Source organism: Dromiciops gliroides, chromosome X, assembly GCF_019393635.1.
Source record: "Dromiciops gliroides isolate mDroGli1 chromosome X, mDroGli1.pri, whole genome shotgun sequence".
Classification (NCBI taxonomy): Eukaryota; Metazoa; Chordata; class Mammalia; order Microbiotheria; family Microbiotheriidae; genus Dromiciops; species Dromiciops gliroides.
The window spans coordinates 16,528,472-16,542,928 of NC_057867.1; positions in this window are offsets into that span (position 1 = coordinate 16,528,472).

Sequence of the window (14,457 nt, forward strand, 5' to 3'; positions counted from 1 at the left end):
CACTTTCACTCTCAATCTCTAGATGTCTTAAATTCCATCTATCTCACTATCTTTGAGACTCTCCATAAATCTAACACTCCAGCTGTGTATTACTTGCTGGATATCTCTCTCTCCCCTAGGATTCCAATCTCATTCAACCTCTTCCTCCCTCACTGTCCCTATCTCAGTCATTGTCCCTCTTGCTCATTCACTGTCTGTTTATGTGTCTATCAATATCTGTCTTCTCTTCCTCCCTCTCTCTTTCTCTCTCTCTCTCTCTCTCTCTCTCTCTCTCTCTCTCTCTCTCTCTCTCTCTTTGTCTCTATCTCTGTCTCTCCTTCTTTCTCTCCCTGTCTTACTTGCACTCTCAATCTCTAAATGTCTTAAACTCCATCTGTCTCACTATCTTTGAGTCTCTCCATAAATCTAACACTCCAGGTGTTTTTCCCTCTGTGGATATCCCTCTCTCCCCTGGTTTTCCTATTTTACTCAACATCTTCCTCCCACACTGTCTCTATCTCTGTCACTCTGTCCTTTGTCACTGTCTTTCTTGCTTGCTCACTTCCTCTTTTTGTCTCTCTCAATATCTTTCTTCTCTTCCTCTCCCCTTTCTCTCTCTCTCTCCATCTCTCCATCTCTCTTTCTCTCCCTTTCTTTATTTTTGGGTCTCTATCACTGTATTTCTCGCTCTATCATGGTTTATTTCTATCTCTTTCCACCCATCTTCCTCGGTATCTCTGTATTTCTTCACTCTCTTGTTCAATCTCTATCTCCGTGACTCTCATTCTCTCTCTCTATCTCTCTCCATCTCTCTTTCTCTCCCTTTCTTTATTTTTGGGTCTCTATCACTGTATTTCTCCCTCTCTAACTGTCTATTTCTATCTCTCTCCATTCCTCTTTCTCTATATTGCTGTCTGTCACTGCCTCTTTTGTTCGCTCATTGTCCATTTCTGTTTCTATCAATATTGGTCTTCTCTTCCTCTCCCTCTTCCTCTCTCTCTCTCACTCACTCACTCACTCATTCTGTGTCTCTCTCTCTCCCTCCCTCCCTCCCTCTCGCTGTTTCACTTGTACTACCTTTTTCTAGATGTTTTACACAACCTCTGTCTCACTATCTTTAAGTCTCTCCATAAATCTAACACTCCAGCTGTTTATCTCCTGCTGGATAACTCTCTCTCCCCTAGTATTCCAATCTCATTCAACCTCTTTCCCCCTCACTGTCCCTATGTCTGTCATTGTCCCTCTTTCTCATTCACGGTCTGTTTATGTGTCTATCAATATCTGTCTTCTCTTCCTCCCTCTCTCTTTCTCTCTTGCTCTCTCTCTGTCTCTCTCCTCTCTGTCTCTCTCTCTCTGTCTCTCCTTGGCTCACTTGCACTCTCAATCTCTAGATGTCTTAAATTCCATCTATCTCACTATCTTTGAGACTCTCCATAAATCTAACACTCCAGCTGTTCATCTCTTGCTTGATATCTCTCTCTCTCCCCTGGTATTCCTATCTCATTCATCATCTTCTTCCATCACTGTCTCTATCTCTGTCAATCTGTCCTATGTCACTGTCTTTCTTGCTTGCTCACTCTCTCTTTTTGACTCTCTCAATATCTGTCTTCTCTTCCTTTCTCTCCTTTCTCTGTCTCTGTCTCTGTCTCTCTTTCTCCCTCTCTCTCTCTCTCTCTCTCTCTCTCTCTCTCTCTCTCTGTCTTTCTCTCTCTCAATGTCTCATTTGTATTCTCAGGCTCTATATGTATCACAAACAAGGTGTCTCACTATCTTTGAGTCTCTCCAGAAATCTAACACTCCAGCTGTTTTTCCCTCGCTGGATATATCTCTCTCCCCTGGTCTTCCTATCTCATTCAACATATTCCTCCCTAACTGTCTCTTATCTCTCTCCTTCTATGTCACTGTCTTTCTTACTTCCTCACTGTCTCTTTTTGTCTCTCTCAATATCTCTATTCTCTAACGCCCACACTCTCTCTCTCTCTCTCTTCCTCCCTCCCTCTCGCTGTTTCACTTGTACTCCCATTCTCTAGATGTCCTACACAACTTTTGTCTCACTATCTTTAAGTCTCTCTATAAATCTAACACTCCAGCTGTTTATCTCTAGCTGGATATCTCTCTGTCCCCTAGGATTCCAATCTCATTCAATATCTTCCTCCCTCACTATCCCTATCTCTGATTGTCCCTCTTGCTCATTCACTGTCTGTTTTTGTGTCTATCAATATAGGTCTTCTCTTCCTCCCTCTCTCTTTCTCTCTTGCTCTCTTTCTGTCTCTCTCTGTCTCTGTCTCTCTCTGTCTCTCTGTCTCTCTTTCTCTCTCTGTCTCTCTCTCTCTCTGTCTCTCTCTCTGTCTCTCTCTCTGTCTCTCTCTCTCTCTCTCTCTCTCTCTCTCTGTCTCTCTCTCTCCTTGTCTCACTTGCACTCTCAACCTCTATATGTCTTAAACTCCATGTATCTCCCTATCTTTGAGTCTCTCCATAAATCTAACACTCCAGCTCTTTTTTCCTCCCTGGATATATCTCTCTCCCCTGGTCTTCCTATCTCATTCAACATCTTCCTCCAAAACTGTCTCTTATCTCTGACCTCCTATGTCACTGTCTTTCTTACTTGCTCACTCTCTCTTTTTGTCTCTCTCAATATCTCTCTCCTCTACCCCACCACCCTCTGTCTCTCTCTCTCTCTCTTTCTCGGTGTCTCACTTGCACTCTCAGTCTCTTACACTCCATCTGTCTCACTACCTTTCAGTCTCTCCATAAATCTAACACTCCAGCTGTTTATCTCTTGCTGGATATCTCTCTCCCCCCTGGTATTTCTATCTCATTCAACATATTCCTCCCTAACTGTCTCTTATCTCTGTCCTTCTATGTCACTGTCTTTCTTACTTCCTCACTGTCTCTTTTTGTCTTTCTCAATATCTCTATTCTCTAACGCCCCCCTCTGTCTGTCTGTCTGTCTGTCTCTCTCTCTCTCTCTCCCTCTGTCTCTCTCTCTCTTCCTCCCTCCCTCCCTCTCGCTGTTTCACTTGTACTACCATTCTCTAGTTGTTTTACACAACGTCTGTCTCACTATCTTTAAGTTTCTCTCTAAATCTAACACTCCAGCTGTTTTTCTCTTGCTGGATATCTCTCTCTCCCCTAGGATTCCAATCTCATTCAACATCTTCCCCCCTCACTGTCCCTATCTCTGTCATTGTCCCTCTTGCTAATTCACTGTCTGTTTTTGTCTCTATCAATATGTGTGTTCTCTTCCTCCCTCTCTCTTTATCTCTCTCTCTGTCTCTGTCTCTGTCTCTGTCTCTCTTTCTTTCTCGGTGTCTCTCTTGCACTCTTAGTCTCCTACACTCCATCTGTCTCACTACCTTTCAGTCTCTCCATAAATCTAACACTCCAGGTGCTTTTCACTCTCTGGATATCTCTCAGTCCCCTGGTATTTCTATCTCATTCAACATTTTCCTCCCTCACTGTCTTTTGCCTCTCTCCTTCTATGTCACTGTCTTTCTTACTTGTTCACTGACTCTTTTTGTCTCTCTCAATATCTGTCTTTTCTACCTCTCACTCTTTCTCTCTCTCTCTCTCTTTCCCTACATGTTCTTTGATGGCTGTATTGCTCTTTATCTCTCTCACTCACACTGTTTCTTTGTTTCTTCCTTTCATTTTTCTCTCTCTCATCTCACTTTCTCTTTCACTCTCCTTCTCTCTTTTCTGTCTCTATCACTGTACTTCTCCCTCTCTCACTATCTCTCTATTTCCTTCTCTCCCCATTCCTCTTTCTCTGTATTGCTCTCTGGCACTCTCTCTCTCTTGCTCGTTCACTCACTATTGTTTTTCAACATCTGTCTTCCCTTCCTCTCCCTCTCTCTCTCTCTTAGTGCCTGTTTCTATGTTTCTCCATTCCTCTTTCTCTGTATCTCTGTTTCTTCACCATTTTTTCAATCTCTATCTCCCTGACTTTAATTTTCTCTCATTCTCTCTCTCTGTCTCTCTCTCTCTCATTGTCTCACTTGTATTCTCAGGCTCCAGATGTCTTACACAGCATTTGTCACACTATATTTGAGTCTCTCCATAAATCTAACACTCCAGCTGTTTATCTCTTGCTGGATATCTCTCTCTCCCCTGGTATTCCTATCTCATTCAACATCTTCCTCCCTCATTGTCTCTATCTCTTTCACTCTGTTCTTCTATGTCACTGTCTTTCTTGCTTGCTCACTCTCTCTTTTTGACTCTCTCAATATCTGTTTTCTCTTCCTTTCTCTCCTCTCTCTCTCTCTCTCTCTCTCTCTCTCTCTCTCTCTCTCTCTCTCTCTCTCTCTCCATCATCTTGGATGGCTCTATTGCGCTCTATCTCTTTTACTCTGTCTCTCTCACTCATACTGTTTCATTGTTTATTGCTTTCTTTTTTCTCTCTCATTCTCTTTTTCTGTCTCTATCACTGTATTTCTCCCTCTCACTGTCTATTTTTACCCCTCTCCAACCGTCTTCCTCTGTATCTCTGTGTTTCTTCACTCTCTTGTTCAATCTCTATCTCCATGACTGTCATTCTCTCTGTCCTGCTCGCTCGCTCTCTCTCTCTCTCTCTCTCTCTTTCTCTCTCTCTCACTCTCACAAACTCTCTCTGTCTCTCTTTCTTGGTGTCTCACGTGCACTCTCAGTGTCTAGATGTCTTACGCTTCATCTGTCTCACTATCTTTGAGTCTCTCCATAAATCTAACACTCCAGGTGCTTTTCACTCTCTGGATATCTCTCTCTCCCCTGGTTTTCCTATTTCATTCAACATCTTCCTCCCACACTGTCTCTATCTCTGTCACTCTGTCCTTCTATGTCACTGTCTTTCTTGCTTGTTCACTTTCTCTTGTTGTCTCTCTCAATATCTGGCCTCTCTTCCTCTCTTTCTCTCTCTCTCTCTCTCTCTCTCTCTCTCTCTCTTTCTTTTTCTCTACATGTTCATGGATGACGCTATTGCACTCTATCTCTTTTATTTTTTGTCTCTCTCACTCACACTGTTTCTTTGTTTCTTGCTTTCTTTTTTCTCTCTTTCATTCTCTCTTTTTCTTTCTCTATCACTGTATTTCTCCCTCTCTCACTGTCTATTTCTATCTCTTTCCACCCATCTTCCTCGGTATCTCTGTATTTCTTCACTCTCTTGTTCAATCTCTATCTCCCTGACTCTCATTCTCTCTCTGTCTCCCTGTCTGTCTGTCTGTCTGTCTGTCTGTCTGTCTGTCTGTCTGTCTGTCTGTCTGTCTCTCTCTCTCTCTCTCTCTCTCTCTCTCTCTCCCTGTCTCTCCCTGTCTCTGTCTCTCTCTCCATCTCTCTTTCTCTTCCTTTCTCTATTTTTGGGTCTCTATCACTGTATTTCTCCCTCTCGAACTGTCTATTTCTATCTCTCTCCATTCCTCTTTCTCTATAGAGAAAGGCAGTCTGTCACTGCCTCTTTTGTTTGCTCATTGTCTATTTTTGTCTCTATCAATATCAGTCTTCTCTTCCTCCCTCTCTTTCTCTCTCTCCCTCCCTCCCTCTCGCTGTTTCACTTGTAATCCCATTCTTTAAATTTCTTACACAACCTCTGTCTCACTATCTTTGAGTCTCTCTATAAATCTAACACTCCAGCTATTTATCTCTTGCTGGATATCTCTCTCCCCTAGTATTCCAGTCTCATTCAACATCTTCCTCCCTCACTGTCACTATCTCTGTCATTGTCCCTCTTGCTCAGTCACTGTTTGTTTTTGTCTCAATCAGTATGTCTTCTCTTCCTCCCTCTCTCTTTCTTTCTCGTTTTCTCTCTCTCTCTTTCGCTCTCTCATTCACTCTGTCTCTCTCTATCTCGCTCTCTCTAGATGTCTTACACAACCTCTGTCTCACTATCTTTTAGTCTCTCTGTAAATCTAACTGTATAAATCTAACACTCCAGCTGTTTATCTCTTGCTGGATATCTCTCTCCCCTGGTATTTTCATCTCATTCAACATCTTCCTCCCTCACTGTCTCTATCTCTGTCATTGTCCCTGTTGCTCATTCACTGTCTGTTTTTGTCTCTATCAATATCTGTCTTCTCTTCCTCCCTCTCTCTTTCTCTCTCGCTCTCCCTCTCTCCCCTCTCTCTCTCTGTCTCTGTCTCTCTCTCTCTGTCTCTCTCTGTCTCTGTCTCTCTCTCTGTCTCTGTCTCTCTCCTTTGCTCTCTCCTGGTCTCACTTGCACTCTCAGTCTCTAGATGTCTTAAACTCCATCTGTCTCATCATCTTTGAGTCTTTCCAGAAATCTAACACGCCAGCTGTTTTTCGCTCGTTGGATATATCTCTCTCCCCTGGTCTTCCTATCTCATTCAACATATTCCTCCCTAACTGTCTCTTATCTCTCTCCTTCTATGTCACTGTCTTTCTTACTTCCTCACTGTCTCTTTTTGTCTCTCAATATCTCTATTCTCTAACCCCCCCACTCTCTCTCTCTCTCTCTCTCTCTCTCTCTCTCTCTCTCTCTCTCTCTCTCTTTCTCTCCCTCCCTCCCTCCCTCCCTCTCGCTGTTTCACTTGTACCCTCATTCTCTAGATATCTTACACAACCTCTGTCTCACTATCTTTAAGTCTCTCTAGAAATCTAACACTCCAGCTGTTTATTACTTGCTGGATATCTCTCTCTCCCCTAGGATTCCAATCTCATTCAACCTCTTCCTCCCTCACTGTCCCTATCTCTGTCATTGTCCCTCTTGCTCATTCACTGTCTGTTTATGTGTCTATCAATATCTGTCTTCTCTTCCTCCCTCTCTCTTTCTCTCTCGCTCTCTCTCTGTCTCTCTCCCCTCTCTCTCTCTCTCTCTCTCTCTCTCTCTCTCTCTCTCTCTCTCTGTCTCTTTGTCTCTATCTCTGTCTCTCCTTCTCTCTCTCCCTGTCTTACTTGCACTCTCAATCTCTAAATGTCTTAAACTCCATCTATCTCACTATCTTTGAGACTCTCCATAAATCTAACACTCCAGCTGCTTATCCGTCGCGGGATATATCTCTCTCCCCTGGTCTTCCTATCTCATTCCTCCTTAACTGTCTCTTATCTCTGACCTCCTATGTCACTGTCTTTCTTACTTGCTCACTCTCTCTTTTTGTCTCTCTCAATATCTCTCTTCTCTACCCCCCCAACCTCTGTCTCTCTCTGTCTCTGTGTCTCTTTCTTTCTCAGTGTCTCACTTGCACTCTTAGTCTCCTACACTCCATCTGTCTCACTACCTTTCAGTCTCTCCATAAATCTAACACTCCAGCTGTTTATCTCTTGCTGGATATCTCTCTCTCCCCTGGTATTTCTATCTCATTCAACATTTTCCTCCCTCACTGTCTCTTACCTCTGTCCTTCTATGTCACTCTCTTTCTTACTTGTTCACTAACTCTTTTTGTCTCTCTCAATATCTGTCTTCTCTACCTCTCTCTCTTTCTCTCTCTCTCTCTCTCTCTCTCTCTCTCTCTCTCTCTCTGTCTCTGTTTCTGTCTCTGTCTCTCTTTCTCTACATGTTCTTTGATGCCTGTATTGCTCTTTATCTCTCTCACTCGCACTGTTTCTTTGTTTCTTCCTTTCATTTTTCTCTCTCATCTCACTTTCACTTTCACTCTCCTCTCTTTTCTGTCTCTATCACTGTACTTCTCCCTCTCTGTCTCTCTCTCCCCATTCTTCTTTCTCTATATTGCTCTCTCCCACTCTCTCTCTCTCTTGCTCGTTCACTCACTATTTTTGTTTCTCAATATCTGTCTTCCCTTCCTCTCTCTCTCTCTCTCAGTGCCTGTTTCTATCTTTCTCCATTCCTCCTTCTCTGTATCTCTGTGTTTCTTCACCATCTTTTTCAATCTCTATCTCCCTGACTTTAATTCTCTCTCATTCTCTCTCTCTGTCTCTCTCTGTTTCTCTCATTGTCTCACTTGTATTCTCAGCCTCTAGATGTCTTACACAGCATCTGTCACACTATATTTGAGTCTCTCCATAAATCTAATACTCCACCTGTTTTTCCTTCACTGGATATCTCTCTCTCCCCTGGTCTTCCTATCTCATTCAACATCTTCCTCCCTCACTGTCTCTTACCCCTGTCACTCTATGTCACTGTCTTTCTTGGTTGCTCACTGTCTGTTTTTGTCTCTCTCCATATCTGTCTTCTCGACCTCTTTGTCTCTCTCTCTCTGTCTCTCTCTTTCTCTACATGTTCTTTGATGGCTGCATTGCTCTTTATCTCTCTCACTCGCATTGTTCCTTTGTTTCTCGCTTTCTTTTTTCTCTCTCTCCATCTCTCTCTCTTTCACTCTCATTGTTTCTTTTTCTATCTCTATCACTGTATTTCTCCCTCTATCACTGTCTCTCTATTTCTATCTCTCCCCATTCCTCTTTCTCTACATCGCTCTCTGCCACTCTCTCTCGGTCATTCACTCTCTATTTTTGTTTCTCAATATCTGTCTTCCCTCCCCCCCCCTCTCTTAGTGCCTATCTGTTTCTATCTTTCTCCATTCCTCTTTCTCTGTATCTCTGTGTTTCTTTACCATCTTGTTCAATCTCTATCTCCCTGACTTTAATTCTCTCCCATTCTCTTTCTATCTCTCTCTTTCTCTCTGTCTCTCTCTCTCTCTCCCTCTCTCTCCGTGTGTGTGTCTCTCTGTCTCCCTCTCTCTTTCTCTCTATCTCTCTCTTTCTCTCTGTCTCTCTCTCTCTCTCTCTCTCTCTCTCTCTCTCTCTCTCTCTCTCTCTCCCTCTCCCCCTCCCTCTCCCTCTCTCTCCGTGTGTCTCTCTGTCTCCCTCTCTCTCGCTGTTGCACTTGTAATCTCAGTCTCTAGATGTCTTACATACCATCTGTCTCACTATCTTTAAGTCTCTCCATAAATCTAACACTCCAGCTGTTTATCCCTTTTTTTGTTTTTGTTTTTTTTTGTTTTTGGTGAGGCAATTGGGGTTAAGTGACTTGCCCAGGGTCACACAGCTAGTAAGTGTTAAGTGTCTGAGGCCGGATTTGAACTCAGGTACTCCAGGGCCCGTGCTCTATCCACTGCGTCACCTAGCTGCCCCCAGCTGTTTATCTCTTGCTGGATATCTCTCTCCCCTGGTATTACTGTCTCATTCAACATCTTCCTCCCTCACTGTCTCTATCTCTGTCACTCTGTCCTTCTATGTCACTGTCTTTCTTGCTTGCTCACTTTCTCTTTTTGTCTCTCTCAATATCTGGCTTCTCTTCCTCTCTCTCCTTTCTCTCTCCTCTCTCTCTCTCTTTCTCTACATGTTCTTGGATGACGCTATTGCGCTCTACCTCTTTTACTCTTTGTCTCTCTCACTCGCACTGTTTCTTTGTTTCTTGCTTTCTTTTTTCTCTCTCTCATTCTCTCTTTTTCTGTCTCTATCACTGTATTTCTCCCTCTCTCACTATTTCTATCTCTTTCCACCCATCTTCCTCTGTATCTCTGTGTTTCTTCACTCCCTTGTTCAAGCTCTATCTCCCTGACTCTCATTCATTCTCTCTCTGTCTCTCTGCTGTTTATCTCTTGCTGGATATCTCTCTCCCCTGGTATTACTATCTCATTCAACATCTTCCTCCTTCACTGTCTCTACCTCTTTCACTCTGTCCTTCTATGTCACTGTCTTTCTTGCTTGCTCACTTTCTCTTTTTGTCTCTCTCAATATCTGGCTTCTCTTCCTCTCTCTCCTTTCTCTCTCTCCTCTCTCTCTCTCTCTCTCTCTCTCTCTCTCTCTCTCTCTCTCTCTCTCTCTCTCTCCATGTTCTTGGATGACGCTATTGCGCTCTACCTCTTTTACTCTTTGTCTCTCTCACTCGCACTGTTTCTTTGTTTCTTGCTTTCTTTTTTCTCTCTCTCATTCTCTCTTTTTCTGTCTCTTTCACTGTATTTCTCCCTCTCTCACTGTCTATTTCTATCTCTTTCCGCCCATCTTCCTCTGTATCTCTATGTTTCTTCACTCCCTTGTTCAAGCTCTATCTCCCTGACTCTCATTCATTCTTTCTCTCTCTCTCACTGTCTCTGTCTCTCTCTTAGTGACTATCTGTTTTTATCTTTCTTCATGCCACTTTTTCTGTATCTCTGTGTTTCTTCACTCTCTTGTTCAAAATCTATCTCCCTGACTCTCATGTTCTCTCTCTCTCTCTCTTTCTCTATTTCTTGCGCTGTCTCACTTGTACTCTTACACTCCATCTGTCTCACTACCTTTCAGCCTCTCCATAAATCTAACACTCCAGCTGTTTTTTCCCTTCCTAGATATCTCTCTCTCCCCTGGTCTTCCTATCTCGTTCAACATCTTCCTCCCTCACTGTCTCTTATCTCTGTCCTTCTATGTCAATGTCTTTCTTGCTCACTCCCTGTCTGTGTTTTTCACTCTTAATATCTGTCTTCTCTTCCTCTCTCCTCTCTCCCTCTATTTGTCTGTCTCTTCCTCTGCCTCTATCTCTCTTTCTCTCTCAAGTTTTTATATTGTCTCTCTTAATATCTCTGTCCCCCCTCTCTCTCCCTTGCACTCTAACTCTCTAGATGTCACATTCTTTATCTGTCTCCTTATCTTACTGTTTCTCTACATCTATCTAACTCTCCAGCTCTTTTTCTCCCCCTGGACATCCCTTTCTTTGCTGATATTTCTCTCCCACTCATTGTCTTTCTCCCTCACTATCTCTCTCTCTCTCTCTCTCTCTCTCTCTCTCTCTCTCTCTCTCTGTCACTATATTCTCTTGCTCTCTCACTGTCTTATTTATCTCTCTCAATATCTCTGTTTTCTAGGCCTCTCTCCTCTCTTTCTCCCTGTCACTGTCTTTCTGTCTCTGTCTTGCTCTCTCAAAATCTGTTTTCTATCTCTGTCTCTGTTTCTCTGTCTCTGTCTCTCTCTTAGTAACTTTCTCTTTCTACCTCTCTCTGATTCTCTCTCACTGTCTCTCTGTTTCTATCTCTGTGCATCTCTTTTTCTATTTCTCTCTGTCTGATTTTCTCTCTCTCACTGTCTCACTCTCAATCTTTCTCTCTCCATAATAATCTCCAGCTGTTTTTCCTCTCTCACTGTCTTTCTCTCCCTTTCTGACTCTGTCTCTCTTTGTCCCTCGCTCTGAGTTCTAGAGCACTCTTCATTTGTCTCACTATCTTGCTGTCTCCCTTTATCTTTCTCACCCTCTAGTTGTTTCTCTCTCCCTCACCATCTCTCTCTGTCCCTGTGTCTCTCTTTCTCTGTCTCTGTTTCTCTCTTTCTCTCTAGCTCTCTCTCTTTCTTGCTCTCTCCCTTTCTAGATGTCTTACTCTTCATCTATCTCACTATCTTGCTTTCTCTTTCCATCTCCCAAAATCTCCAGTTTTCTCTCTCTCCCTAATTCTCTCTCCCTCACTGTCTCTGTCCCTTTCTCTCTGTCTCTGTCTCTCTTTTCTCTATCTCATTCTCTCTATCTCTGTGTGTCTCCATCTTTATCTTTCTCCCTCTCTTGCTATCCCTCTCCACATTTCTCACTCTGTTGCTGTTTCTTTCTCCCTGACTCTCTCTCTTGCTGTTTCTCTGCCTCTCTCAGTCTGTTTTTGTCTCTCTCCATCTATTTCTTTCTGTTTCTCTTCTCTCTGTGTCTCTATAGCTTTCTCTCTTGCTGCCTCATTCTCTACATTTCTCACTATTCCTCTGTCTCACTACCTTGTCTCTCCAGCCTTCTCACACTCCAGCTGTTTCTCTCTCCCTGTCTCTCTCTCTGTGTCTGTCTCTCTCTCAGTCTGTTTTTATCTCTCCATCCCTCTTTTTCTTTCTCTCTGTCTCTCTTCTCTGTTGTTCTCTCTTTCCGTCTCTCACTGTCTCACTCTCTCTCCAGCCTGCTTACTCTCCAGCTCTTTCTCTTTCCCTCAATGTTTCTCTCTCCCTCTGTCTCTTTGTCTCTCTAGTTGTCTTTCTCTTTTTTCACTCTTCCTCTTTCTCACTGTCACTCTGCTGTTTTTCTCCATCTCTTTTTTGTCTCTCGCTGTCTCTCTGTCTCTTTCTCTCTAGCTCTCTCCAGCTTTCTCACTCTCCAACTGTTTTTCTTTCCCTCCCTGTCTGTCTCTTTGTCTCTCTGTCTTTCCCTCCCTCCTTCCATCCCTCCTTCTCTTCTTCAATCTCTCTTTTTCTCTCTCACTCTCTTTTCTTTATCTTTCTGTCTCTCTGTCTACCTCTCATACTCTCTGTCTCTCACTGTATCTCTCTCGCTGTCTCTCTTGCTGTCTCTTTTGCTCACTGTCACTCTCTCTCATTTCTGTTTCTCTCTTCCATCCTCTCCCTTTTCTTTTCTCTCCCCATATCATGCAATCTCTTTTTATCTCCATTTCTTTCTCCTCTGTCTCTGACTCTGTCTTTCTCTTTCTCACTCTGTATCTCTCTTTCGGTCTCTCTTTCTCCCTTCCATTTTAATCTATTTCTTGTCTCTGTTCATTCCTCCCCATCCTTTTGTCTTTTTCTCTCTCACCATCCATCACTCCCTCTTCATTTTCTATCTTTCCCTTTGCCTGGCCCCTCCTTTTATTCTCGATTCTTCTCTTTCTTGCTGTCTCCCCCTTTCCTTCTCTTGACCTCTCTAGCCTTATATCAATTTTCCATTTCCTATTCTTCCTCCCCACTGTTTGCTCCCTCCTCCCTCCCTTCTTGTCTCATTCTTCTTTCTGCATCTCCATCTCTCTCTCCACTCTTTACTGATTCTTCCTCTATGTCATTTTCCCTCTTCCTCTCTTTCTCCTTGTCCCTCCTTCCTCTCTTCATTCCCCCCTCCATTTTTATGAATCTTTCGCTCTCTGTGTCTCTGTTTCTCTCTGTCTCTGTCTCATTCTGTTTCTGTCTCCCTTTCCCTCTTTCTTACTCTACATCCTCCATGTCTCCTCTCTTTTCCTCTCCATTCTTATCTCCCATTCTTTATGAGTGTCTGTGTCTCCCTTTTTCTCTGTTTGACTTTCTATCTTGCAATCTCTCTTTTCACCTTCTCTTTTTTCTCCCTCTATGTCATCCCTGTTTGTCTTCTTTCTCCCTATCTATTCCCATAACACTTTCTCTATCTTCCTCTCATTTTTTCTCACTGTCTCTTCCTCTCTCTTTCTCACTGTTTCTCCCTTTTTCTGCCTTTCCTTATCCTTATGTCTATCCATGATTCTCTCTTTATAACACCCAATTTCTCTCTCTCTCTCTCCTCTTTCTATCTCATGCCATCTTCATTTCTGTTTAGCTTTCCATCATTCATTCTTTCTTTCAGTTCTTCTCTTTCTGTCTCCCCCTTCCTTCTGTCTCCCTCTCCAGCCTTCTCTTTCCCTCTTCTTCTTCTTCTTCCCCACTTTTTATCTCACTACCTCCCTCCCTTACTGTGTCATTATTCTTTCTGTATCTTTTTATCTCTCTCTCCACTCTTCACTCTCAGTCTTTCTCTGTCACTCTCTTTCTCTGTCTGTGTCTCTATCTTCCTCTCCTTCTCTTGCTACTTGTCCCTTCTTCCTGTCTTTCCTCTTTCTCCTTCTCCATCCTTATCAATCTTTCCCTGTGCCTCTCTCTTTCTCTCTGTGTTTTTCTATCTCTGTCACTCTCACTCTCAATCCTTCACCCTATGCCTCTCCATCTTGTCTTCACCTCCATTCTTCTCTGCCCATCTCTCCCTCACTTCTATCTCTGTGTTTCCCTCCCTCTCTACTTCCGTTTCTTTCTGCCTCTCTTTCTCACTCTGTCTCTGTCTCCCTCACTGTCTAATTATCTCACTGTCTCCTTCTCTCTCTATAGTATTTTCCCCGCTTTGGCTGAAGCCTTCTTTTTTTGTTTTGTTTTATTTTATTTTGTTTTGTTTTGGCGGGGCAACGAGGGTGACTTGCCCAGGGTCACACAGCTAGCAAGTGTCAAGTATCTGAGGCTGGATTTGAACTCAGGTCCTCCTGAATCCAAGGCTGGTGCTTTATGTACTGTACCACCTAGATGCCCCCTCTATAGTATTTCTAATCTCCCTTTATCCTCCCCATGCCATGCTTCTATCTATTTCTCTTTCTTTCTCACTTCTGTTTCTGTCTCTTCTATCCTCTCTTCTTTTCTCACCCCTCCTCAATTCTCTCTATTCTTTGTCTTTGTCTCTCTTTATGTTTCTCTCCATCCATCCCATCCATCTATCCCTCCCCCACTCTCTACTGCCCATCCATTTTAATCTTTCTTGTCCCTGTCTATCCCACCCCATCCTTCTCTCTGTCTCTATCTCTCCATCCATAACTCCCCCTCTATTTTCTCTCTCTCCCTTTGCCTGGCCCTCTCCTATTCTCAATTCTTCTGCTCTCTCCCCTTTTCCTTCTCTCTCTCTATAGTTTTATATCTATTTCTCTTTTTCTCTTCCTTCCCATTTTTGTCTTCCTGCCTCCTGTCTCATTCTTCTCTATGCAGCTCTGTCTTTTTCTCCACTCTCCACTCTGAGTCTTTCTCTCTGCTACTGTGCCTTTTCTCTCTTTCTCTATAGTCCTCACCCTCTCTTCTTGTCCTTCCTTCCTATCTCCTCTTTCTCCCTCTCCTTTCTTATCAATC